Below are 26,944 nucleotides of genomic sequence, written 5' to 3' on the forward strand. Positions count from 1 at the left end.
AAAGATGGCATTGCCCAGATGATGAGGATCTTCGATGATAGATGTTGCCTTCTTGAGGCAGTGCCTCCTGTAGATACTACCAATGGTGGGGAGGGATGTGCCTGTGATGTACTGGGCCTTCTTGAGGCAATGCCTACTATAAATACATAAGTTACTAAAGAATTCAATAGATACTGATATGGGAGAGAAATGAAAAGATGAAGGATTACCTTTGCAGCTGTCAACTTAGAAGATCTTGATCAGTGCAGGACCTTGTAGATTTAAAGCACATAGCTTAAAAGGATCCAAGTATTTCTGCAGAGTGCATAATAATTAGTATTATCAAAGGCAAGAGGTTCTTGCTTCTGTACAAAATAACTACTAAACTATAACAAAATGTACAAAACATGAAAAAGAATAAAACTGTTTTTGGAGGAACTTGCCACAGGGTGGCAGGAGGTAGCTGTAGGGAAAATATATGCTCTCCCATTTGCAATATAGGAAACTTGTTTCAGATCTGGACTGTTCCCAATAGTTTATGATGCTTTCAGTTTATTCTGCTGGTATTTAAGCATTTTATTCTCTCTGCACCAGATTTTGAATCTTCACGGTTCTTCAGACTAGAACTGCAGAGACAGAACTTAGAGCATTGCCATGGAATGAATAATACAACAAGCAGCATCTAATTTGGCCTTAAGCCGAAGGCCAGCTTGAAAAGTAAATTCTGCCGCAGATTTTAAAACCAAGTCTTGTTCTCATGTTATTTTCTCCAGGAGCAAGAAATTTTTGCCTTTAACAATACTGCTTATTATTGCAATCTGCAGAAATATTTTGATCCTGTCACCTTAAATTTGGATCTCCAGATTGAGTGCCAAAAACAGTGGGTATATATCTCAGGAAAAATGGTAATAAAACAGCCCTTCATATGGCTTTAAAGGAAAATAAATAATAGGGTTTCCTTTTTTAACTTTTGTCTTTCTAATTCATCTATTCCATTTTTAGTAGTATTTCCATAGCTAAGGATGTAGTTTTCTGTGGTTCTAATGATTCTAACTAAACTATTATCAAAATGGGATTAGGTGATTATTTGTAACCATCTTACTCCGTCAGTATTGTTCCTGCAATTAACTCCAAACCATAATAACAATATAAACAAAATAATTTTTAATACTCTACCAATGTCTGAATTCTATTTTAGGCTATTTGAGCAAAAGCTGAAACTAAATATTCTGGATATCAAGTTAATAAATAATGAAGATGTGGTTAATTATTCTTGAGGTACATTTATAGTGCAGTAATTAAATATTTGTTGGTAAATATTTAACAAATCGTGATTTTATTGATCTGTAATCTCATTTATAATACAAATATTTTTCGCATTTGATAATAGCCCTGATCTTGCAGGAGCAGTGTACCTATTGATGTGGCACACAAGATAGAATGTTTTCCGCATACTTTGGCTTGAAGTTTTGTGTCACGACTGGATGGAAATGTGAGCTGATAGAGGCACAACAAGGACACTGATGCACCTTAAAGAGGAGCAGAATCAATGATCTCTCTCCTTAATCCTTGTTTGCTAAGAATTGAGATGGAACAGGGGATGACAGAGGAGGAGGGTGAACTAGTCATATAAAGTACAGAAATAGTAATGAAGGAAAAGAAACATTGATTTGAAGGAGAAAAGGGAATGTAAGAACATTTTACAAATAACATATAAATCTTCAAGAAGAGTTTACTATGTGCAAGAATGAGTGGAACATTTTAAATTGTTCCTGCTCTTGGCCAAAGAGATTGTTAGATATACCAGTAACAATTAGCACATCATCAAACGGTGGTGGTGTATGTAATTCGCAGCGATAACTTTATGGAGAAAAAAAAGGCATTTCATGAACCAATTCCTGAGCAGTTACAGGAACTGACTTTATCTTTTGTCCTTTATTGTGTGGTAGTTCACAAATGGCTTTTTGCACTTCAATACTTTTATTCGTTTGAATGGAAGAGGAGTGCAATGCAATGTCTTTGAAATGCTGAGTTTGGTTGGCAAGCGATCATTTCCAGGAGGATTTAAGCCTATCTGCTTGGTTTCAGTTGTGGAGAATTCCTTGAGTATATTAACTCCAGACCAGAAAAGAACCAAGAATTTAATGTGGGGGTTCCCGAGTAGGTTGGCAGATGACTTCTTGTTTTATGTCTGTCAATCTGCAAATTGAAAATTGGATTACATGTTCACCTGCTGTTATGACATGACTCAGAGATCATTGGGCACGGTTACAATTAACATAATCAGAGATATCAATGCATTTAAACTCTCTCCTTGCAGATTCCTAGTGTAAAGGCTTATGTATTTATTAATAACTGGTGAGGATGTGATAATGTTTCTTTTTGTTATGTCATCATCATTTGTTATTTCCCCTCTCAGTTTTTCAAGGGTAGAAATAATTCATTTCTACCATCATCAGACTGAGTATTTTTAGTTACACTGCCTAAGCCAATTAATGGAATGAAAGACCTGCGGGCAGGTGACTTGGTTAAGTGGTGGCTTGTTGCTATAATTACTCGTTATTTTCAGCTGCTTTATCTCTCTGGTTGGGTTTCATTTATATCCATTTAGCATCCAAACCATGGCACTGAGAAAGATGGTGAAAATAATCCTTTTACAAACCAGTAAGTATTTCCAGTGGATTTTTTTCCTAGCACATCCAACTTACTGACACATTCTGTAAATTAATTGGCAAGGAGTGTAAAGCTTAAGGGATGGCAGAAGATTTAATTTAATTTTCTTTATTCCCACTGGCTTGTATTAGTAGGTGCAAAGAAAGCTGCCTTTACCCATTTAGTGATGGTCTATCTTGTAGGTGCAGACTAGCTGTAGATGCAGAGTAGGTGCAGATTATCTGTGGTGAAAAAGGGCTCAATTCCACCCTTTACATTTATTTTATTTGCAGTATTTGTGCAACATTTATTGTGAAACTAAGTGCTTGGGGGTCTCCCAGAATTTCAATAAGGAACTCTCTTCCAAAACAAAAGTCCTGTGGTATTAATTCCATTCATAATTCCATTTTTTGTTTTTCTCATTCTAGTAGGCCTTAAAATCATGAGCAATGGTTAAAATGGGTAATTTAAAATCACTATTTATTTGAAAGAAGCTTGACTCAGTTGATGTAAGTTTTGCAACTGCCAGAGGCATGAGTTCTGTAAGCTTGAACCTGCAATCAGATTCAATTTTGACGACTTTAATTTAAAACCAGTTCTGATGAAGGGTCTCAGCCCGAAACACCGATTGTTTGTTTCCCTCCGTGGATGCTGCCTGACCTGCTGAGTTCCTCCAGCACTTTTTGTGTATTGCTCCAGATTCCAGCATCTGCAGGATTTCTTGTGTCTCAGAATCTTACGGATAATCTTATAAATAGTCATCTTCTGTTTTGAGTCACATTTTGTTCTTTTCAAAAAGTATAAAATTGTCATGGTGTTCATAGTTTTCTCATGTCATTTTGCATGAATGGCAATGAGATCCCACCACCTGCCAAATCTTCCCTTCCCCATCTCTTTCTGCCTTCCTCAGAGATCACTCCCACTGTATTACCTGGTCCGCTCATCCCTCCCCATCTCCTGGCACTTTCTCCAGCAACGGCAGGAGGTACAAAACTTGTTCCTACACCTCCTCCCTCACCACCATCCAAGGACCTATACAGTCCGTCCAGATGAGGCAAAGATTCATTGCACCTCCTCAACCTCATCTACTGCATTTGATTCTCCCACTGTAGCCTCCTCTACATCAGCGAGACCAAACGCAGACCAGGCGGCTGATTTGCAGAGCACCTGTGTTCCATCTGCAATGGCCATCTCAATCTCCCAGTTGTATGTCATTTCAATTCCCCTTCCCATTCCCACACTGAGCTGCCTGTTCCCAGCCTTCTCCAGCAGATGATTTGTTGCTCAGAACATTTATTGCATAGAAAAGGACTCTGGTTCTGCTTGTAGTTTTTGTAGTTTAGCAGAGCTTTCCTGCTTCTTCCCCCTGCAACTGCACCCACCCCCCCCCCCCCCCCCCCCCCCCACTGCCAACGAATTATCTGGGTGCTGAGGAATGTTATTTCCAAACCTTGCATGACATTCCATTCCAGCCCATTAACCATTTGCTGATGCCACTAAGCTTACAAAGGAGACTGCTACTTGTTAGTTACCAAGGCCTGGGTGGTTTGCTGCTCATCTTGCCCTTCACCTGTTTGACCTCAAGTCGAACTGGTTCAACTGGGTTATTGTCAGAATGGATGGAAGTTTGGTAAAATTGCATCACAGGCACCACAATGTAATTTAATGGAATTACATTGGGCAGAAGATACAAAAGCCTAAAAGCCTGAAAGCATGTACCACCAGGCTCAAGGACGGCTTCTATCCTGCTGTTATGAGACTATTGAATGGTTCCCTAGTATGATAAGATGAGCTCTTGACCTCACAATCTAACTCGTTATGACCTTGCACCTTACTGTCTGCCTGCACTGCACTTTCTCTGTAGCTGTGACACTTTACTCTGCATTCTGTTATTGTTTTATCTTGTACTACCTCAGTGCACTGTGCAATGAATTGATCTGTATGGACGGTATGCAAGACAAGTTTTTCACTGTACCAGCGTACATGTAACAATAATAAACCAATTTACTAATATTGTGGTACCTGTGAATGTAGTACAGCATTTGCTTTAAAATGGATATTATCAATTTATTCAAAGATTCAAGATTACATCCAAATTCACCACAAATAAAACACTTTGGAGTTATGGATAGGCAGAGATTATAAACAGTTTATGATGGGAATTTGAACAATTGCAAAGTATTGGAATGGGTCATTAAATTTAGATAGGAGATTATCCATATCTGAACTAGTCCCATGTCTTCTGTGCCTTTTTTTTAAAAGAGCTAATTACTTTTGAAATATATTTACAATGATTTGAGTGTTGCAAATTTTATCCTTTTTGCTATTTGTATTGTTTGGCACAGTTGGTTCTAAAATTCAGCTGCTCAAAACTGGGGATAAGATCATAAGATATTGGAGCAGAATTAGGCCATTTGGCCCATTGAGTCACCTCTGCCATTCAATCATGGCTGCTTTTTTACCCAACCCCATTCTCCTGTCTTCTCTCCGGAACCCTTAACACCTTTACCAATCAAGAACCTATCAATCTCTGCCATAAATACACCCAATGATTTGGCCTCCACAGCCCTCTGTGGCAATGAATTCCACAGATTCACCACCCTCTGACTGAAGAAATTCCTCCTCATCTCAGTTTTAAAGGGACATCCCATTATTTCAGAGGCTGTGCTCTCGGATACTAGACTCTCCTACTAATGGAAACATCCTCTCTGCGTCCACCCTATTCAGGCCTTTCAGAGTTTGGTAGGTTTCAATGAGATCCCTTTTCGTCCTTCTGAACTCCATCGAGTACAGGCCTAGAGATATCAAGTGCTCCTCATGATAAGCTTTTTATTCATGAAATCATTCTTGTGAACCTCCTCTGGACCCTCTCCAAGGCAGGTACATCTTTCCTTAGATACAGGGCCCAAAATTGCTCTCAATTTTGTGATAATGATCTGCTCAGAAGTATACCCACATCAAGTTTCATGGGAAGGAATGGGGTGGAAAGCTGAAGTATGAAAGGTAAGGAAGGAGGGTGGAGGCAAGGGTGTGATGTTGGGAAAGAAATGGGATTGGAGGAGGAGAAGTGGAATAATGAGGAGAGTTATGAATTTAGCGGAGTGTAGGATAGGAGGCCTGTGGTGCTGCAGTTAGCGTTGCTGCCTCACGGCTCCAGGGACCTGACCTCGTGGTGTCTGTGTGCAGTTTGCCCTTTCTCCATGTGGCCTTCCTCCAGATTTCTCGTTTTGTCCAAGATGCACCAAAGATGTGCTGGTAAGTTCAAAGGCTGCTGAAAATGACCTCTTTCTAATTAAAGGAGAATTGATGGGCATGTGAGAGAGAATATGTTGCAGGGATACAGGGAGAGAACCAGGGGAATGGGACTGATGGGATGGCTCCGCTGGGAGCCTGCTTGGACCACATGGGCTGTAAGGCCACCTTCTGTATTGTAATAAGTAAATAAGGAGAGAATGAAGGGGGAGGGAGGGAGGAGGAGGAAGGGAGATGGGAATGTTACGAACCAGCAACAAAAGAAACACACTGTCGTGATTTAGTGTTTAAAAACTACTTTATTAATAACTACTTATGATAATAAGAAAAATAAAAGTAAAAATGTTAGAAGTAAAAAAAACGTTAAACCTTGAACGTTAACCCCAAAACTAAACTCGTCGTGTGTGTGTGTGTGGCAAAGTTCCAAACTCCAAGTCCGGGAATGGTTCTTAAAGTTCAGTTCAGCAAGCCGAAAGGTGAAACATGAGCAAAGGCTTCTTCAACAACCACCGTTGACTGAAGATAAAATGTAGATGTAGAGAGAAAATAGAGAGTAATTACGGAATCCAAATGTTCCACGATGGAACCCAAACAACGCCACAATGTTTACTTGGTAGTGACTTCCTCACCCCGAAAAGCATCCAAGTCGTGGCCGTCCACACAAATACCTGTTTCCCTCCTAGAGGTTAACGACAAAGTGGACTCCACCAGATTACTCCAAATAATCTATACGTGGATTGTAGTGACAGACACAGTTATTGTTTCTCATCCATCGATAGAGAAACTAGCATCTCTCTCTCTCTCTCTCTCTCTCTCTCTTTTCTCTATCTCTCCTCTGACTGACTTCTTCAACAACATCATTACATCCTTTATCTTCTGTTGACGTAAGCACGCCCCACACACACACACACACACTGCCCTATCTTAAAGGGACATTCACCAATAGTAACCTAGTCCGTAACAGGAGGAAGAATGATGATGGAGGGGAGGGAGGAAGATGGAGGATTAACAGGTCGGGTGGTGGTTGGGGGAATTGTGGTGAGGGAAGGAGGAGATGGGAGAATGAAAATGTGAGAAGTAGATGCCACAATTATTTTGCCGATAATCCCAAAATCTACCCACTGACAATTTGATTTAGTTCCCCTTTAAAACACTTTTGAGCATTATGGAGACACAAGAAACTGCAGATGCTGGAACCTGGAGCAAAAAATAAACTGTTGGAGGAACTCGATGGGTCAGGCAGCATCTGTAGAGAGAAATGGACAGTTGACGTTTCAGGCAGATGGAGGGTCTTGACCTGAAATGTCGATTGTCCATTTGCCTCTACAGGTGTTGCCTGTCTGCGGAGTTCCTCCAGCACTTATTTTTTTTTTAATATACTTTTAAGCATTACTTCCCCTTCTGATTCTGAATGAACACACCCAGTCCCAGGTTCTTGCATTTCTCAGACCCCTACAGTTGGGTCTCAGTTTGGCAGTTCTTTACTGCACTGCACACAGTTACCAGATCGCTCTGTGGTCATGCAGTGATTGGGATTGCTTACATCGCCAGAAGGGCTCAGGCTATTGACAATCCCAAATGAATCTTCGCTCTGTCATGGAGGCTGAGGAGCCCACACCCCACCACCCCAAGGGAGCCTAAGGCCAGCCTGGGTATGGGCACACTTTGGTCACTGGACAGAAGACATGCCATTCTGAAGAGATGTCTCAATACTACAAAGGGAAAGAAAACGTGACTTTCACACGATTCGCTCTTACTGCTTTTCCTGTATGTGATGATGTCAGTGAGCTATACACCAATATCCCCAGGCTACTTTGTGGTGTTCAGCCCCATAGTCTGCAGCTGTTATATTTATGTTCTGAATGTTTTCTGATTTCTTAAGTGTCATACCTTGGCAATCATCCACATCAAATGCCACTGGATATTCATCAGTGCATTTTACTAAGTTATCCTGATCCTTTTATATTTGATTTGACTTTCTCCAGTTATTTGAATCCTCCTCCCCTCACCCATGTGCTGCTGTTATCTGCAAACACAAGCAGCTTCACAGCTCTCCCCAGCCCCAAAAAGCATTTGTAAACACTACCAATAGTAAAAGCCACAGCAGTCTTGCTGCTGAGCAATAGAAACCTAATAATGTGTTTGACTCTTCACAAATGTTCACAGCACTTATCAGTTTTAATGTGCCAGTTGTGTGTTTTATGATTTCTAACATTCTGTTTAAGTTAAATTTTCCCTGATTGTTTTGATTATCTCCTCGGAGTTGGGTGGGCCTAAGTTTTGTATGTTGAAAGGAGAACAAGAATTCTGTGTTCTTGAATACAATTTTTTTAAGAATCTCATACAACTTTCTTCCAGATTAATTATGTTCAAGTTAGACAGTGAAAAGATAACATCAGCCCTGGAGAGAAGATATATTGTATTTATTTGAGGTTGAATATTTAAGATTTGAAAGGAATGTTATTCCGTTTTGGTTACTTGTTGTTCTGTTAGTAGAGATGAGTGAAGGGTAATTTTCAACATCACTTTCAGGAGAGTGAAATGATGTAGCAGATTGCCATCTCTAATAGTACTTGGCTCATTTTCATTCCACTGAAGTGTAGTGATAAGGGGAGGGCAAACCTCTCTTCCACATTATTGCCTGGCAAAGGGGTAGAGAGGGGGAGGGAGTTGAAAATGACCTTCAGGATCTCGAGTCTAATCCCAGCATGACCTATGCCATCACAGAGCTTGTGTTCAGTTGCACTTTTTCATCAAACAGGATGTGATGAAGGATTATCTGTCTATGTGTGATGATTTATTGGCATTTCACCCAATAAGAAAATGTTATGTATATTGTGTCTGCTGTGAACTTTGTAAATTTGAACTGCGTGGCATCAGTTTTCCCCCAACTGCTGATTCTCGGAAAACTCTGAGGCAGTGTCAGTGAGTTACCATGGTTACAGTTAGCACTCAGTGATTGTGAGAATGAGTGTAGAGATGTTTGATTTATTTTTAAACTGTTGGTGTCTGACTGGAGCGGAAATCTGAACAAAGTTCCATGTTGTCTTCTTGGAAGTTAAAAGAATTGTCTTGTGGTCATGTACTGAATCAGCCTATTAAACTTTTTATAAAAGGATTGTTTTCCTGTAATTGTGAATGTCTCTACATGTGCATCTGTGATGTCAATTATCATTCTGCAGCCTTAAGTTCCTTAAAGATGAATGGTTCAAAGTCTCAGATACAATATTTGATTAATTAGCAGATATCAGCTGGTAGTTTGTCAGGGTTTAGTTTGACTGTAGACAGATTATGGAAAGGTGCAGAAACAACAGGGTTGTCACTGTGGGGCACTTTAACTTCCCCAGTATTGATTGGAACTTCCTTAATACAAGAAGCTTAGATGGGGTGGGATTTCTTCAGTGCATCCAAGAGGGGTTCTTGAAACAGTATGTGGAGAGTTCAACTAGAGGAAGGAATGTGCTGGATCTAGTTTTGCCAAATGAGCCATGCCAGGTGACAGACCTAATAGCGGGTGAACATTTTGGGAATAGTGACCACAACTCGTTATGTTTTAAGATGGTTGTGAGTAAGGATATAATCGGATCTTACAGGAAGGTACTATGACTGTCAATATACAGCAGTGATCCCAATGATACATTTTGCCAAACAATTAAAATTCTGACACCCTGCATTTATTTCATGTGGGACATTTGCGCATTTTGAAAAGTTCCAATTAATTGACTTCACATTTCTCATATCTTCTTACAGCAGAGAGAAAGGCGATTTGACCCACTGAGTTCTTGACAACTATGAGGGTATTCCCATCGGTCCTATTCTCCCACATATTTCCCTGTAACCAATTCTTTCCTACATGCCAATTAACTCCCTGCTGAAGTCCTCCCCATCACCTGAAGTTATGTGTACTGTAATGTTCTATATTTATGGAATAAATTTAAATTCTATTCTGAATGATAAATGCAGTGTCGTTTAATTGTATTAATCTTCTAAGTGATTAGAGAATGTACAAATTAACTTTAACCCTTTCTCAAATTTTCTTCTAATGGAGTCACTTGAGGATGACTTACTTGCACTACCATACAGGTGGGCAAAATTTTAATTGGCTTGTAATATGTATCAATGAGTTTACTGCCATATTATCACCTGATGATTTTAGAACAGGTTGGGTAGGAGTGCTTGACGGAGCAGGTGAGTGTGTTGCTTGGGAGTTTGTGCACCCCTTCTCCTGACCACATTGGGCTCTTTCATGGTCCTGATAAAAGGACTTGAAGTTCTCAGTGACACCCCAAATGCTGCTTCTCCATTTTGAGTGGTTACATATCAGGGATACTCGCAGGTTGGTGAAGATCTTCCATTTTTTTTCCAAGGAAATCTTTGACTGGGACAGAGCTTGGAGTGGTGCCTCTAATGGGAGACTGGTGCAGAGCATGCAACTAATGTAGCCTGCTGATTGAAGGAGGCTGAATGTAATTAGAGCTCTGGGGCTGGGGAGGATGGCCTGGGAGAGAATGCTGTTATTGCTTTGCTTATCTTGCTGGTGGATTTGAAGGATTTTGCAGAGAAAGTGTTGATGGTATCTCTCCAGTATTTTGAGGTATGTACTGTAGGCTGTCCATGTCTGAAGCAAGCAGGAGGGCAGGGATCACTACTGCCCTTTTAGATAATGAGGTTTGAGCCAGATTTAGTCTTGATCTTCAAATATACTTTTCCTCAAACAGCCAATGGCTGTGGTTGTGGTGAATTTCATCCCTGATATCTGCCTTCACTGGGAGGTGGCTCCCGTGATATGGAAAATGATCCACTTGTATTTCAGAGCTTTATTTTCAGGGGGCAGTGCTGTATAGCGGCATAGAGTTGTACAGCACAGAAATGGGCCCTTCGGCCCACCATGTCCATACCGACCCTTTTGCCCATCTACATTAATTCCATTTTCTCACATTAGGTCTGCATTCTTCTATATATAGCCTATTTAAATGCGTCTAAATGTCTCTTAAACCGTAGTAAATGTACCTGATTCCACTATCTCCTCTGGCAGCAAGTTCCAGATATCACACTATATGTTTATAATGTATATTTAAAAAGAAATCTTAAACCCCCACCCTCCCACCCCCCCCCCCAACCCCCAAATCCCCTTTAAAATATGTTCCTCTCACCTTAAATCTATGGTTTCTTGTTTTCAATACCTGGAAAAAGATTCTGACTCTGTTTATGTCTCATACTTTTATATACTTGTATCTCTATCAGGTCACCCTTCCACTTCCTTTGCTCCAAGGAAAACAAACCCAGCCTATTCAATCATTCCCCATAACAAAAGTCCTCCAATTCAAGCAACATCCTGGTGAATCTCCTCTACACACTCTCCAGCATAATCCCATTCTTCCTATGGTGTGGTGACCAGAACTGCACACAATACTCCAAGTCTGGTTAATGTCATAACATTTATATTCTATGCCCCGACCTATGAAGGCAAGCAAGCAATGTGCCGCCTTCAACACCCTATCCACCTGTGTTGCCACTTTCAGTGAACTGTCATCTTGAACCCTAATGTGTCTCTGTTCAACGGCATTCCTTTGTACTCTGCCATTTACTATAGATGTCCTACCCCTATTTGACTTCCCAAAATGCATCACCTTGCACTTGTTGGGATTAAATTCCATCTGCTAACACTCTGCCCAGCTTTCCAACTGATTTATATCCTGCTGGAGCCTTGGACAACCTTCCTCACCATCCACAACACCACCATCTTCAAAGTCATCTGCAAACTTACTAATCAGTCCCCCCACATTCAATCCAAGTCAATATGTATCAGAGACAACAAGGGTCCCAGCACTGATCCTTGCAGTACCCCAGTGACTTCCAATCAGAAAAGCACATTTCCATCACTACCTCAAGAAAGGAACTAGGAAAGCCAGGAGGGGCCATGAAAAGCCCTTAGCAAGTAGGATTAGGGAGAATCCAAAGGCATTCTATACCTACATCAGCAATAAGAGGATAATTAGGAAAAGGGTAGGGCCCAATTAAGGATAAAGAAGGGAATCTACGTTTGGATGCAGACGATGTGGGTGAGGTTCTGAATGAGTATTTCTCTTCAGTATTTACCTAGGAAAGGGACATGCAGGATGCAGAAATTGGAACTGAGGGTGGAAACACAGGGCATTTAGAGGTCAAGGAGGAGGTAGTGTTAGGTCTCCTAAGCAGTATTAAGGTGGATAAGTCCCCAGGGCCCAATGGGATATACCCCAGCTTACTGAGGGAGGTGAGAGAGGAAATTTCTGGGGCCTTGACCAGTATCTTTGTGTCCTCTTTGACCATGGGTGAGGTCCCGGAGGACTGGCGAATAGCCAATGTTGTTCTTCTATTTAAGAAAGGAACAAGGGAAAATCCGGGGAACTATTGACTGGTGAGTCTCACGTCAGTTGTCAGGAAATTGTTGGAGAAAATTCTTAGAGATAGGATATACGAGCATCGGGAATCCAATGGCTTGATTAGGGAAAGCCAACATGGATTTGTGCGGGGCAAGTCGTGTTTTACTAAGCTGGTTGAGTTTTTTGACAAGGTGACGAGAGATTGATGAAGGTAGAACTGTGGATGTCATATATATTGACTTCAGTAAGGCACTTGACAAGGTCCCACATCATCGGTTAATCAAGAAAGTTCGGATGCATGCTGTTAGTGGAAAATTGGCTGCGTGGATCCAGAACTGGCTTGCCCATAGAAGACAGGGTGGTGGTTGAAGGGACTTACTCGGGCTGGGGAGGCCTGTGAGTAGTGGTGTTCCACAGGGATCTGTACTGGGACCTCTGCTGTTTGTGGTGTACATAAATGACCTGGATGAGTATGTTGATGGATGGGTTGATAAGTTTGCAGACGATACCAAGATTGGTGGAGTTGTGAATAGTATAGCAGACTGGCAATGGATACAGCATGATATAGATCAGTTGCAGATGTGGACAGAGAAATGGCAGATGGAGTTTAACCTGGATAAATGTGAGGTGTTGCACCTTGGTAGGACTAATGTCAAGAGGCAGTACACTCTAAGGGCAAGACCCTTAGCAGTGTTAAAGAGCAGAGAGACCTTGGGATGCAAATCCATGGTTCACTGAAAGTGGCTACACAGGGTGGTAAAGAAGGCTTATGGAATGCTTGCTTTCATTAATCAAGGGATTGAGTACAGGAGACAATTTATGATGGCCACATTTAAAGTATTGCATGTGATTCTGGTCACCTCACTATAGGAAGGATGTCGAGGCTTTAGAGAGGGTGCAGAGGAAGTTTACTAGGATGCTGCTTGGATTAGAGGGCATGTGCTATCAGGAGAGGCTAGACAAACTTGGGCTCTTTTCTCTGGAGCAGCAGAGGCTGAGGGGTGATCTGTTGGAAGTGTATAAAAATTATGAGGGGCATAGATAGGGTGGACAAGCGATATCTTTTTCCCCATTATTGAGCGTTCCAATGCCAGAGGGCATGCATTTAAGGTGAGAGCGGGTAGGTTCAGAACAGACGCAACGGGTATGTTTTTTACTGAGAGTGGTGGATGCCTGGAAGGTGTTGCCTGATAGGGTGGTGGAGGCAAATTCATTGGGGGCTTTTAAGAGGGGCTTGGATGGACACATGAATGAGAAGAAAATAGAGGGATGCAGGCATTCTGTAGGTAGGAGGGATTAGCTATATTGGCACAATATTGTGGGCCGAAGGGCCTGTTCTGTGCTGTACTGTTCTATGTTCTACCCTCTGCCTCCTGTCACCAAGCCAACTTTGGACTCAATTAGCCAGCTTGCCTTGAATCTCTTGTGCCTTCATCTTCTAGACCAGCTTTCAAATTTAGGACTTTGTCAAATGCCTTATAGTCAACGTCTACCACCGGGACTTCCTCAATTTTCTTAGTTACACCCCCCCCCCCGACCCAACCTTTTTTAAAAAAAAAATTCAATCAAATTAGTGAGGCGAGATTGTCAGCATGGCTTTCTGCAGGGCAATCCCTGATTCCAAATGTACATAAATCCTACCACTTAGAATAATATTTATATCTCTGATAATATCAATACCACTGGCATAAGGCCCATTGGCCTTTAGCTACCTTGCTTATCTCTGTTGCCCTTTTTAATGGAAAAACATTAGCTGTCCTCCAGTCTTGTGTCACCTCACCTATGGTTAACAAAGATGCACAAATCTCTTTTGGGGCCCCAACTATCTCCTCCACTGTTTCCCGTAGTAACCTGAGATAGAACTCATCTGGCCTGGGGATTTATCAACATTTATACATCCCATGACATCTAACATCTCCTCCTCCTTAATACTGACCTGTTCCAGATTATCCAGATGCATCACCATGAACTTGCTTTCTTCCACGTCCTTTGGTGAATACAGACGAGAAGTATTTATTTAGGACCTCACCCACATCTCTGGACTCCACACATTGATTATCCCTTTGGTCCCTAACGGGACTCGCTTTTCCCTGGCTACAATCTTGTTCCAGATATACCTACAGAATGTCTTGGGATTCTCCTTAACCTTACTTGCCAAGGATATTTCATGGAACCCTTTTGCCACCTTAATTTCTTTTTTGCTTTCTCTCCTACATGCTAGATGTTCCTAAAGAGACTCCTTTGACCCTAGTTGCCTTGATATGCCATGTTTTGCTTTGTTTTCCTGATTAAACCTTCAATATCATCCAAAATTCCCTAACCTTGCTTTTTTTTGCTTTCACCCCTAACCGGAACATGCTGGCCCTGAACTCTTAATTTTTTTTAAAAGATTCCCACTTGTCAGCTGGCATTTTACCTGCAAGCATCTGTTCCCAATCTACTTCTGCTAGGTCCTCTCATATACAAGTGAAACCAGTCTTCTCCCAATTCAGGACCTTAACTTGAGGATCAACCTTCTCCCTTTCCATAATTACATTGAACCTTACAGAATTATGGTCACCGTTGATAGAAGGTCCATGTGCAAGCATTGTTTGTGTACTGCACTTCAGACATTTATTGAATACAGCTCTGCTAACAAATCTCAAACCAGGTGACCTTGTAGAGGTGTATAAAATCATGAGGGGCATAGATAAAGTGAATATATGCGGTCTTTTTCCCAGAGAAAAGGAATCAAATACTAGAAGGCATAGGGGGCAACTTCTTCAAGTAGAGGATGGTATGGTTGAGGCAGGTACAATAAAAACATTTAAAAGACATTTGCATAGATATGTGGATAGGAAAAGTTTGTAAGGATATTGGCCAAACACAGGCAAATGGGACTAGCTTAGATGGGCATTTTGGTTGGAATGGACGAGTTGGGACAAAGGGCCTGTTTCTGTGCTGTGTTACTATTTCTCAGTTTAATTAATACAAAGTCTACAAGAGTGAAATTAAATCCTTTCAATGCTTATCAATACTGTAAGATGATCATGGAGACTTAAGGAATTTTTTGAAAAGATCCACTAATGCACACATCAATGATGTTCCTTCTGTCAAATATGACAATTAGTGATGTTTGCTGCTAATCAGCTTCTCAGATGAAGGGGTAATCAATGTCTGTGTCCAACAAAACTTGGGCAATATTCAGACATGGACTAAGGAGTGATAACAGTCAATCATTAAACAATGATTTTCTCCAACAAGGAGCGTGGAATCACCTTTCATTGGCATTCAATGGCATTGCCACTGCTGAAGTTTCCACCTGGGGCTCGCTACTGACCAGTACTTGACTATAATGAGGCTACAAGAGCAGTTCAGAAGCTGGGTGATCTGCCGTGAACGACTCGCATGATGGCTTTTGAAATTTTTTCCACCACCTACAATGTCATAAGTAAAGAGTTTGGGGGGGGGGGGGAATCCAGGTCAAAGCAGCCCACTTAGTCGATTATCCCCCGAGACACTGGACTGCAGTAGCACAAGGTTTCTTTGCCAGAACCTGCCAAATCTGCAATCCATTCCAAATAGAAGAGCCATAGGAACACCACCACCTGCACGTTCCTGTTCAAACTCTGCAGCATCCTCACTTGAAAACGTATCCCTTTTTTTTTCCTTCATCGTTGGTGGCCAAAATTCTACTTAATGGTGCTGAGGGGCAGCAGCAAATCAAGAAAATAGCCCACCATTGCCACCTTTTCGAGAACAGTTAGGGCCTGTCTTAGAAATACCGGCCATAAGCTGTGGCACATATTGCTGTTTCTTATTTTATACCTAAGGACCGAAGTCTTTTGGAAAATTAGAGTAATGTTTGCTCTTCTCGGCAAATAATAATTTGCAGTTTGAAATGAAGGAATGGTCTGTTTAGTTTAGTAGAATTTTTGAGAATGCAATGTGCATGTCAAGTTATTTATTCTCATTTCAGAGAGAATCCATAGCTAGCTTCCACCTCAGCTCCCCCTCCCCTCTATTCTCTATATTCTTTCTGCTCCCATCTTTGTGCTTTAACTTGTTTACTCCCAATGCCATAATTTACAGGGATGGATATACTTTTTTTAGAAAATGACTCTAGCCATCAAGATGCAATTGCTATCACAGGTCCTTTGTCTCTTTTGGTCACAGCTCAATCAATCAACAGTCCCTGCTGTTTGAAATCTGTCTCCAGTTCCCTGACAGTGTTACTGACTGATCAAGAAAAATGTTGTGGTTTATTTTGAGTACATTAAGTTCTACTGTGCTAAAAGGCTGCCTAAATGTTACAGTATATTCCAATATATAGTGATAGACCAATCAAATAATTTAATTGTTTATCTTGTAGCGGTTGCTACCGCGGAATAAAACAAGACTCTACTCGGAGGATTGCCAAACAGAACTGGTTTATTTTCCCGCCTTGCGCGGGCCCTTTAAGGGAGAAAGTTCCCGCCCAAAACAACCGGTAATGACGTAAGTCCTACGTCATCAGGACTTTCCTGCGCGCGGGTTCTCCCCGTCGCTCGGAAAGACGAGGCCCGCCGTCATCTTGGGCCTCGTCGCTCCGACGCCACGCGACCCGACTGCCGAGCCGGTTCGCCCGACTAGACGGTGAGTCGCCACAATCTCATGTAATAATGTTACTACTACATAACATATTTAGTATTTAAAATACAAAACTGACATAAAAATTCTTGTGTGCAGCTCACGTTCTCTACTTTTGGCCTGGATGACCTAAGAATGGTCTTCTACAGTTTCACTGGTAGGCCATTGTTTTTTGTGATGTTACAGTGGATTTGCAGTTACTTTATCTAACTCTTTAAAGCTTCTACTGAGATTCAGCAAACTGATGTAATTTGAATTCAGTTGGTAGATAAATATTGGGAGGAAGTGTTTATAAATTGAAATATTGTTATAATTTTGTGTGAAACCAACAAAACCACAAGCAAAATAACAGAACATTTTTTGGCTTTGTTTTTATATACTTTTGAGGTGTGCCATCTTAAGTTCACTGGATGTGTGGTATATATGTGACTTATGATGTCAGCTTCATAGGACGGAGATCTTAATATATTGATGTTAGATGTAGCAGCAGGTTCTGAGGCCACTGGGAAACAAGGGTTATAGAGAAGTGAAAGTGCAGGATCTCAGCTAGGGGATTGGTTGTCAGAGACAAATAGTATTTTGAGAGAGGTAATGGAGCATGGGAATAGTGGGAGGGCAGGAAAGCTCTGAAGATGTCCAGAAGTAAACCTAATAACATTAGAAAGAGTTAAACTTGTTAAAAACAAGTAATGAACGTGACCCCACATAGATGATTAATTTATAAGAAAATATAATCTTCGAGCTCTTTTCCATGAGCCAGGAGATGAGGGGAATGGGTAAAGGACTTCCAAAAGAGTGAAAGGCACAAAGTAACATTTTAAATGATGAAAGTGTCTTCATGTTATCTGGTTTACCATGTGGAGATAAGCACCTGTTTTAATGAAAGTAGCTTTGGCTACAGAAAGATGAATCAGAATTTGTAGAAAAAACTTTATAAACATTTGCAGATAGTAGATAACTTTTAACACATTCCAGTGTACATTAAATTGGTAAAGAAAGGTTTTTTTCATATAGCTTAGCAAATCTACTTTATCCAGCTTCACAGTGTATGATCATTTTTATGTCGGAAGTGTTCTTGGGCAAATAAAACTCTTATCACTAGATTAGATGGAAGTTTTATAAATACTTTAGGCATAAAATAAGTGGAGTAAGTATTTAAATAACGGTACTTATTATTCTGCAGTTTTCACCAAGAGCAAATGTTTTTCTTCGTAATCTTGATGTGCAAATTAGCTTGCATTGGTACATTTCTGCCAGTATTGCAATAGCAAAGTAAGGGAGTTTACACAATCTGCCTGTTGAAATTTTCCTGCAATATAAATCTATCTTTCTCACTAACAGCCACTATCCCAATTTTGAGATGCTCTGTAAACTTCCCCTCCTGCACTGAAATTTGAAATCATTGATATTCAAAAACAAGGGACCTAGCACAGAGCTCTGTAAAACCTCATTGCAAACAGCCAAATTTGAGTTGATCAGTGCCTTTTGTTTTCTGCCACTGATCCTATTTTGGATTCAACTTGCCACTTACTCTTAAGTACTAAGAACATAGAGTGTTTTAATCAATTTCTGTGTGGAATTTTATCAAACACCTTCCCACAATCCAAACAGGCTACTTCAAACCTACTATTATCATCAGCTCTCGATACTTTCTCAGAAAATTAATCTCTCTCTCTCTCCAAGCAGTGACTGGACTGTTCTGTTCTCTAGTCCATTGTATCTCTTGAATGTAAGTCATAGAGTCATGCAGCATGGAAAGAGGCCCTTCAGCCCAATTGGTTCATGCTGACCAAGATTCATATTTGCCTGCATTTGGGCCATATCCATCTAAACCTTTTTCTATCTATGTACCTGTCAAATGCCTTTTAAATGTTATTGATGTATCTGCCTCGATCATTTCCTCTGGTAGCTCATTCCATATACAGACCACCCCCTGGGTGAAAACGTTGCCGTTCAGGTTCCTGTTAAATCTCTCCCCTCCCAACCTAAACCTATGCCCTCTAGTTCTTGATTCCCCAACCCTGGGAAAAAGACTGCACACTCACCAGCACACCAAAAGCATTCACTCTGCCCTTCATGATTTTGTGCACCTCTATAATATCACCCCTCCTTCTACACTCCAATGAATAAAGTCCCAGCCTACTCAATGTCTCTCCATAACTCAGTCCCTCGAGTCCTGGCAACATCCATGTAAATCTCCTCTGCACTCTTTCTACTTAATAGCATCTTTCCTCTAGCAGGTGACCAAAACTGAACACAATATTCCAAGGGCAGCCTCGCCAAAGTCTTGTACAGCTGTAATATAACATCTCAACTTCTATACTCAGTGCCCTGCCTCATGAAGGCCAGCATATCAAAAGCCTTCTTCAACATCCTGTCTGCCTGTGACACCACTTTCAGGGAACTAAGTACTTGTACTCCAAGGTCCCTCTGTTCTACAACACTCCCCAGGGCCCTACCATTCACTGTGAAAGTACTACTCTCATTTGTCTTCCCAAAATGCAGCACCTCATACTTATCCAAATTAACTCCATTTGCCATACTTCAGCCCACTTACCCAGCTGATCAAGATCCTTCTGTAATTCCTGATAATCATCTTCAATGTCTATGAGATCACCTATTTTAGTGATTTCTGTAAACTTACTAACCATGTCTTGTACATTCTCATCCAAATCATTGATATAGATGACAAATAGCAATTGGTTTAGCACTGACCCCTGGGGAACATCACTTGTCACGGGCCTCCAGTTTGGGAAACAACCTTCCACCATCATTCTCTACTTCCTACCATCAAGTCAATTGTGTATCCAATTATCTAACTCTCCCTGAATTCCAAGCAAACTAACTTTCCATAGCACCCTACCATGAAGAACCTTATCAAAGGTCTCACTGAAGACCATCAAATGCCTTGCTAAAGTCCATGTAGATAACATCTACTACCCTGGCCTCATCGACCTTCTTGGTTACTTCCTCAAAAAACCTCAGTCAAATTTGGAAGACATGATATCCCATGTACAAAGCTGTGCTGACTATACCTAATCAACCCGTCTTTCTAAATGCATGTGATCTGCAATTTTTTCATATAGTTACTAACTTAATAAGATAGAGACTATCAACAAAGCAAGGATTCATCTACTGTACTTGTACGAATATATCTGATTTTATTTAGGCCAGGCCTCTGTTGCATTCATGGTGTTATAGAAGGTACTTTGCCCTGTTTCTGACAGTAAATTAGCTGGTGATATATCAATCTGTAACTGTTTTATGACATTTCTTATTTTTCTCTTGGCTTTGTTTTATGCTGTTCTATTGGTATTTCTTCACAGTGAATGTGGATAATAAAATTAACAGAAATATTTAGAGCTTGCACTATTTTAGTATGCATTAATTTATGCAATGTCATTTTAATAGCTTTCTTCTGTCTCAATGTTCTGTCCTTATCTATCCTAATAGTACACACCTTGTTCTTTTTATGTGTTCTCATTTTTTATACAGTAAATCATGGTAGCCTTTTGGCTATTTTGCATCCATGACTTTCAGAAGCACACACAACCCCAACACTTGTTGCCCATAATAGCAAGTTATATGCCTGTCTCATTGTCACAGAACGGTATGCAATTAGTACTGTGCCTAAATGTACACAAGTAAGCCCACTTAACATATTGACGTGTTGCATTGTTGTACAGATCAATTTATATAATACAAACAGCTCTTGACCAAAGCCACAAAAGTGATCTCTGTCTGTGCTTTGTGATTGCTAAGGATTGAAATATAAAGGCATAAACATGATTGCAAATTCATTATAGTGCCTGCAAAAACATAACTGCTTTTGTATAATGGGGTACAAAAGCTGTCAGTGTACAAAAGTATCAAAGAAAATAGATTATAGCAATGCAGTATTATTTTTGTCTTTTTTTTTCATTCTGTTTTTCACCTTAAGGAAAAGGTTTAGTACTCAGGAGATGGGTGGGAGCATCAGCTCAGCTCAGAAATATTGTCCTTATTTCATCTTTTTAGCCTTGTTTTGAGGATCTGGTTAAGTGGTGGAGGTGTTGGTTAGATTCACTGTGTGCACATTAGTGTGCAGCAGTCCATAAATTCCATTCTCAACATTATCTAATGCATTAACTGCAATCAAGTCTTTATATCACCAGTTATAAACTGGAAAGGTAGCTTCATCAGCCTACTATTGAATCTTCTTCGCAATGGTCTCATTTTAACTTGAACTAATTTCCATATGTAGTAACCTCTTTAAATTACTAGAATTCTATATTCAGTTTGGATTAAAATAAAAGGGTAGCTCAACCTATTTTAGAAATGAGTAAACGTGTTTTATCACAGAAGGTTTGTGAAGAAACAGTTTCCAAACTCTGCCAATTAATTAATTAGCTGCTTTCTTTCTGATTTTTTTTCTCAACATTATTTCCATTTATTGCCCTGGATTCTTGAATGTAGAAAAAATATATATGAAACAAGTATGCCCTCGCAGAGGCCAGATGCCAACTCTCAGACACTTACTCCTACCTACCCCTGAACTATGACCCCACCAAGGACCACCGGGACATTATGTCCTGCACCATCACTGACCTCATCACCTCAGGAGATCACATCCCACTCCCCCGCCCCCAACCACAGCTACCAACACGGTAGTCCCGCAACCCAAGGACTGCCAGCTTCTACCTCCTCCCCAAAATCCACAAGATGGACTGTCCCGACAGACCTATTGTCTCCACATGCTCTTGCCCCGTGGAGCTCGTACCCTTGTACCTGGACACTATCCTGTCCCACCACCCCCCCGCACCCCCCCCCCCCAGTCAATCCCTTCCCACCTACATCCGTGACACATCACACGTTCTCCATCTCTTCCATAGCTTTAAATTCTCTGCATGCACAACCTCATCTTCACCATGGACATCCAGTCCCTATATACCTCCATTCCTCATCATGATGGCCTCCCTGCCCTCCACTTCTTTCTTGACCAGAGACAGAACCAGTCCCCTTCCACTAACACTCTCCTCTGCCTGGCTGAACTTGTCCTCGCCCTTAACAACTTCATTTTCGATTCCTCTCATTTTCTACAGACCAAGGGCGTAGCCATGGGCACTCACATGGGCCCCAGCTATGCCTGCCTCTTCCTTGGCTTTGAAGAAGTATGTCCATGGAAGAGATGGCGGGCAGGTAAAACTGTATGTGTAAATCAGCAGTTCTGGTGAAATTTTTGAAAGGAAAAAAAATACAGGGCATGGAGAGAAGGCAGGAACTGGCAACAGCTGGAACGTGCTTACACAGGGCCAGTATGTACTTGATTACTCCAATGGCCACCTGCTGTGCCATAACTTCTCTCCTGATTCTGCAATATGTACTTGCCTCTTGTTTTCTGCAGAATTTGTTGGTTAGGTGTAGTGCCAGGTTGTATTTGCAAAAGGATTAAAGCTCCTTGAGAACCACTACCCCAAGGATCACAAGAATCTCCATGGTATGATGCATTAATTATACAATTGTTTGTCTATCAGTTTGATCAGGAATGTTGTAATTCCAATATATTTCAAGCAGTTGTTCCTCTATACTCAATATAGTTTGCCTATGTGGGCAAATATAAAGCTTAACTTTAATTGATTTACATTTAATTTTGCAGTATTCATTTGGTTCACCAAAAGCATAATATTCAAATCAGTAAAATAATCACAGCTTGATAAACTAATGACACTTTTTACTCAAAGTTTATTTTCTGTGGCTTTATAATGCTATTTCTCTAGCGAAGTATAAACTATAAGACAGCATTTGATGATTATACCTTTTTTATTTATTCAGAATACTGGAAGTTTGAAATTGCTGTTGGACCTATTACAGAACAAGTGTAACTTTTTAGTTTTCTCGGTCTTGCAGCTTTCAAAATATACACGTACAAATATAACAGTGTTTTGAAAACTGAATAACCAACTTGTTTAAAATAGCTACGTTGTGAAAGCCATCATAACACTTCCTCTTTCTGCTGGTGTCATAAGTGGAACAGGAGGAGAATAAATTGCTTTTTGAACATAATTTGCAAGTGGAACTATTTCCAAATTTGAATGCAAATTTTATTTAAAATTTAAGGCTTAACAGTTTTAGCAGAAAATAATTTGTAACAAGTATGTAGGTGTCTTATTAGATCAAACAGCAGTTTAGAATTTATTAATCTTAACCAATGTAGTGTACTTTAGTTGCATTGTCCGTACCAGCTATGGTCAGTTGCAATATGTTGGATGTCTTAATTAATTGTGATGAATGTTTCCCAAATAATGAGATATTTCACATTGATCACTACAGGCAAATAACACCACTGACAGTCTACCTTAGCCTATTGGCCAATTGACTTCAACAATTCAAACAATGACGGTAACCAAACAAGTTGTATAGCACCTGTTAGGATGGCATAACTCTCATTTTTCTTGTCATGTGGAACCTAATTTACGTTGAAGTAGGAGCCATGTTTTGAGTAAACTCTAATTACAAAGGTGCAGCTGCTTGAATTGGTGGTGACCTACGAGAGCAAGCCATTAATTGGAAAGTGTGAGGAATCAATGTGACTCTGGTCTGACTCATGTATTTCATTGTGTAATGAATCTGTCTAGTCAGCTTGATCAACAGCTTCTGTTGCAAACATCTTTGTATTGTGAATACAGAGATTCTGGGGGTTGCTTTAACTCTTGTGAGTGGTTGGGCCTGCGAGTGGATGGGGGATGGGTCGGGGTAGGGTGCGGAGATGCGTGGAGTAGGGTTGGTGGATGGGACGGTGAAGGTCATCTAGTGAAGATGGTGTTTCTTACAGGTGTGTATTATGTGCTGATGTATCATGATATATACGAGCTGTTGTTCAATGAGACGCCATTTGTGTGTGTGCGCGTGTGCATGTTCTCCGAGGAGGTCCTGCAGATTGAAGGAGGTGTGTTTGGTACAAGGAAATAAGAGAAAGCTGCCAGTGGTCATGGCCAAGCGCCTGTGAGTGGCCTATGAACTCCAGTACAAATCAGGAGAATTTTTTACTTGAATTTTAAGAAAGAAAATGATGAGACTTAAGATTTACAGATCGCCAGAACCTCTTTATTTCCCTCCCAAGAGGATTTGTTAGGACATTGCAAGTTTGTCATTATCTTCCCAAACTCACTTGCTTAGGAATTGTTACTTTTGATTGTAAGATTACTAATGTTGCAGTATTTTTTTAAGGAGGGCCTTGTAAAATTGATTTTGTAAGCAAGAGCAATACTGAAAGCAGCTGTCTTGAACTGTCCATAAGAAGTTGTTGCTGAGTCATTTTTATTTGAACTGCCATATTCCTTGTTATCAAGGTACTTGTTGCTGCTGGATCCAGTTAATACTACCCTCTAGTTTATGGCGTTAAGCTCATTAACTTATTTCACTTCATTATTCTGTGTATCTTAAGCATTATATTAGAACTGGAGTCCACTATTTAACATACAGCTTATTCTGTATTGGAATATTCTCTTTACTCACTAGAATGTTTTTCAAATCTTTAGGCCCCTATATTTTATTTTGCTTTCCTATTCTAAATGTCTGGATGCAGGCCCATTCCCCTAATTTTTTAATTACTTTTATGCCTGCAAGCTAGTTTTGAGTGACTTCTCCATTTGCACCTCTTAGATTCCTTTGTTCATCGACTTGCAATTTAACTTACACCCAACGTGTACTTCCTCCCTGCATCTTCCGTTACCCTGCCCAGTCATATCCATGTCCTTTAGAAATTTCCTGTTCACCTCACAACTTCCTGCAAATCTGTCCTGTAAAGTATTGAATTGGGTTCAATTATGTTATCTGGTTAGACAGCATGATGGACGAATTTTTAAGCGCCTTGCCTGATTTCTTAGTGGTTCTGAGCATTATCTGAATGTCCTTGGATTCCACCCTGAACTGAATGAGCTCCCATGGGATTTCACATCAGCAAAGGCTGACACTCAGAGAGAAAAGCAATGAGCAGAGATTGCTTTTACATCTGAAGGAGACTGAACTGTTTGCACTTGCTTTCAATAGACTTTTGCATGAAACTTGAAATTCACTCTGCTGTGATAAATCAGAGGATATAATAAAATTTAAAGCAAATACTTGTTGATAATTATAACAAAATAGTCACTTAGAAGTGGGGTCTATCATAAAGTTTTATTCATAAACTTTGAGGACAACATAACTGATGGCCACCAGAATGATGCTGAGGCAAAAAGAAATTAAAGATGTGTTGCACAGACAGGAATTGTGTTTCTGTAAGTATAAAGCATTAAAGGGTGATCTGAATGAGGCAATTAAAGGATCAGATGGGGATGGACAGTCAGAATAATATCCAGAGTTTCTCCACCAGAGACTAAGGTCCCTTGGGTTCCATGCAGACTACAACCAGCTCTGACAGCTATGTTCAGGGGAGACCAATTTTGCCTTGAACATGCATTTGGCCCCTTCATTGTAGTCACAAAGGGTTTAAGTATCTGTTTAAGCATGAGTCTGGACACTTCTTATATTTTTAATAATAGCATATTTCTTCAATTGCTGCTACATTTAACCTCTTGAGCTTGATTTCTGCTGCTGATAATTGTGAAGTTGTGTTGCTTTAATTATATTTTTTGTACCCAAGTCAGATAATCCTTGAAAATGGGCAAGGGGATTCTGATGTGGAATTAAACTTGCAGACATTTTATGGAATGTAGGAAGTACAGCAACTTTACGCTGTTTTTGAGTTATTACACTTAAGGCATTCATCCTGCATTGACCATACAGATCATTGGCAGGATGCTTCAGTGGTGAACTGTACAGTTAGTGACCATCAAAAGCTAGTTGCATTTCTTAAAGGGGCGATGCATTATAGCTGGAACAGGTGCTGGCTACTGAACTGAAGCTGAGCTGGATTAGTTCAACTTGGGGGAGAGAGCAGACTTCCTGGATGTTGCAGGGGAAGCTTTGCCTGGGTGGTGCAAAGGAGATGTCCTGTATTCACAGGCGAGTATAATTCACCCGAAGCCTGAGAGATGAAATGGTGGCCAGTGGAAGCATAGTGGGAATGGAGCGGAAAGCATATTACATTACATTACCCCCTCCCTACTTTTTCCATCCTTGTCAGTCGCTGGAATCTGAGATCAGTCCTTAAATCTTTTGGATGGAAGTATAGGCAACAAGCAGCAATTCTCCTGCATTCCCTTAAGCCATTTCTCATTTTTAAAATATTTTATTGTGAAACCTTTATTGTTTGGGTATCTCCTCAATATAAAATCTGCTTTATCCATGGCTGACCTTTTCCCAGTATACCAGAGAGAGAAATCTCACTGCATTTGTTCTTTAGTGACAATTGCTGCCATCTGAGATCTCCTGATCATCAGCAATATGAACTGTCAGTTCTCAGATCCGAGCAGTGCTGGTAACCGTCAATCAAGTACAAGTGGAAATGAAGCAAGAGGTGAATTGTGAAGATTTATGATATGGCTACAAAGCAACAAGTGAAGTAAAAGATTTCAGCAGAGATTAATTTCCAAAGACTTGTGCAGCTCCACCGGTGTAAATTGGATGCAATGATTGTGCGTAATAAGATTTTTCAAAATCTGAAATATCTAAAATTTTGTTATGGTTTTATTCTTTGAAGCAAATCATTTACAAGGTATTACTAAATATTAAAGTACAAAATGAACAATTTATACAAGTTAAATTCTTTTGCACACAATTGTTTTTGGACAATATAATCAAATAGTATTGCAAATTGATATTTTCTTGTTGTGAATTTTTATTATTTGTCTTAAATTTTGAACTTAAACACTGTAAGATTTGTGTAGTCAGTTGTAAATTTGAGTGTTCCATGGCTGCATGGCAGGAACCAGAGGGGCCTTTTCCCTGAATATGCAGATCTGTCTGTGATGCCATTTTAACTGGATGTCTACGCTGAGAAGAGACTCTGCCAAGTGGTGGTATTCAAAGAGGATTAATGCCAAGGCCAGAAGATGGCAAGGAAGGTAAGAGGTTATTATTATTTTGCATTGATTGTTTTTTCCTTTCTTTCTGTTTCTGCTTCACATCTTTCACCTTCCTCCATCGCACTACTTTCAGAAAAGCTGTCA

At 40.4% G+C, this 26,944-nt stretch overlaps 1 long non-coding RNA gene across 1 annotated transcript in view; it reads left to right on the top strand.

Annotated features, from left to right (window-relative positions):
* Nucleotides 1-26,944, top strand: part of LOC127577653 (uncharacterized) — a 37,236-nt gene that overhangs the window by 4,964 nt on the left and 5,328 nt on the right. Inside the window, exon 3 of the long non-coding RNA XR_007957412.1 lies at nucleotides 26,701-26,839. This is a non-coding gene — a long non-coding RNA (uncharacterized LOC127577653). The remainder of the gene's footprint in view (nucleotides 1-26,700; nucleotides 26,840-26,944) is intronic.

Source organism: Pristis pectinata, chromosome 1 (assembly GCF_009764475.1).
Source record: "Pristis pectinata isolate sPriPec2 chromosome 1, sPriPec2.1.pri, whole genome shotgun sequence".
Taxonomy (NCBI): domain Eukaryota; kingdom Metazoa; phylum Chordata; class Chondrichthyes; order Rhinopristiformes; family Pristidae; genus Pristis; species Pristis pectinata.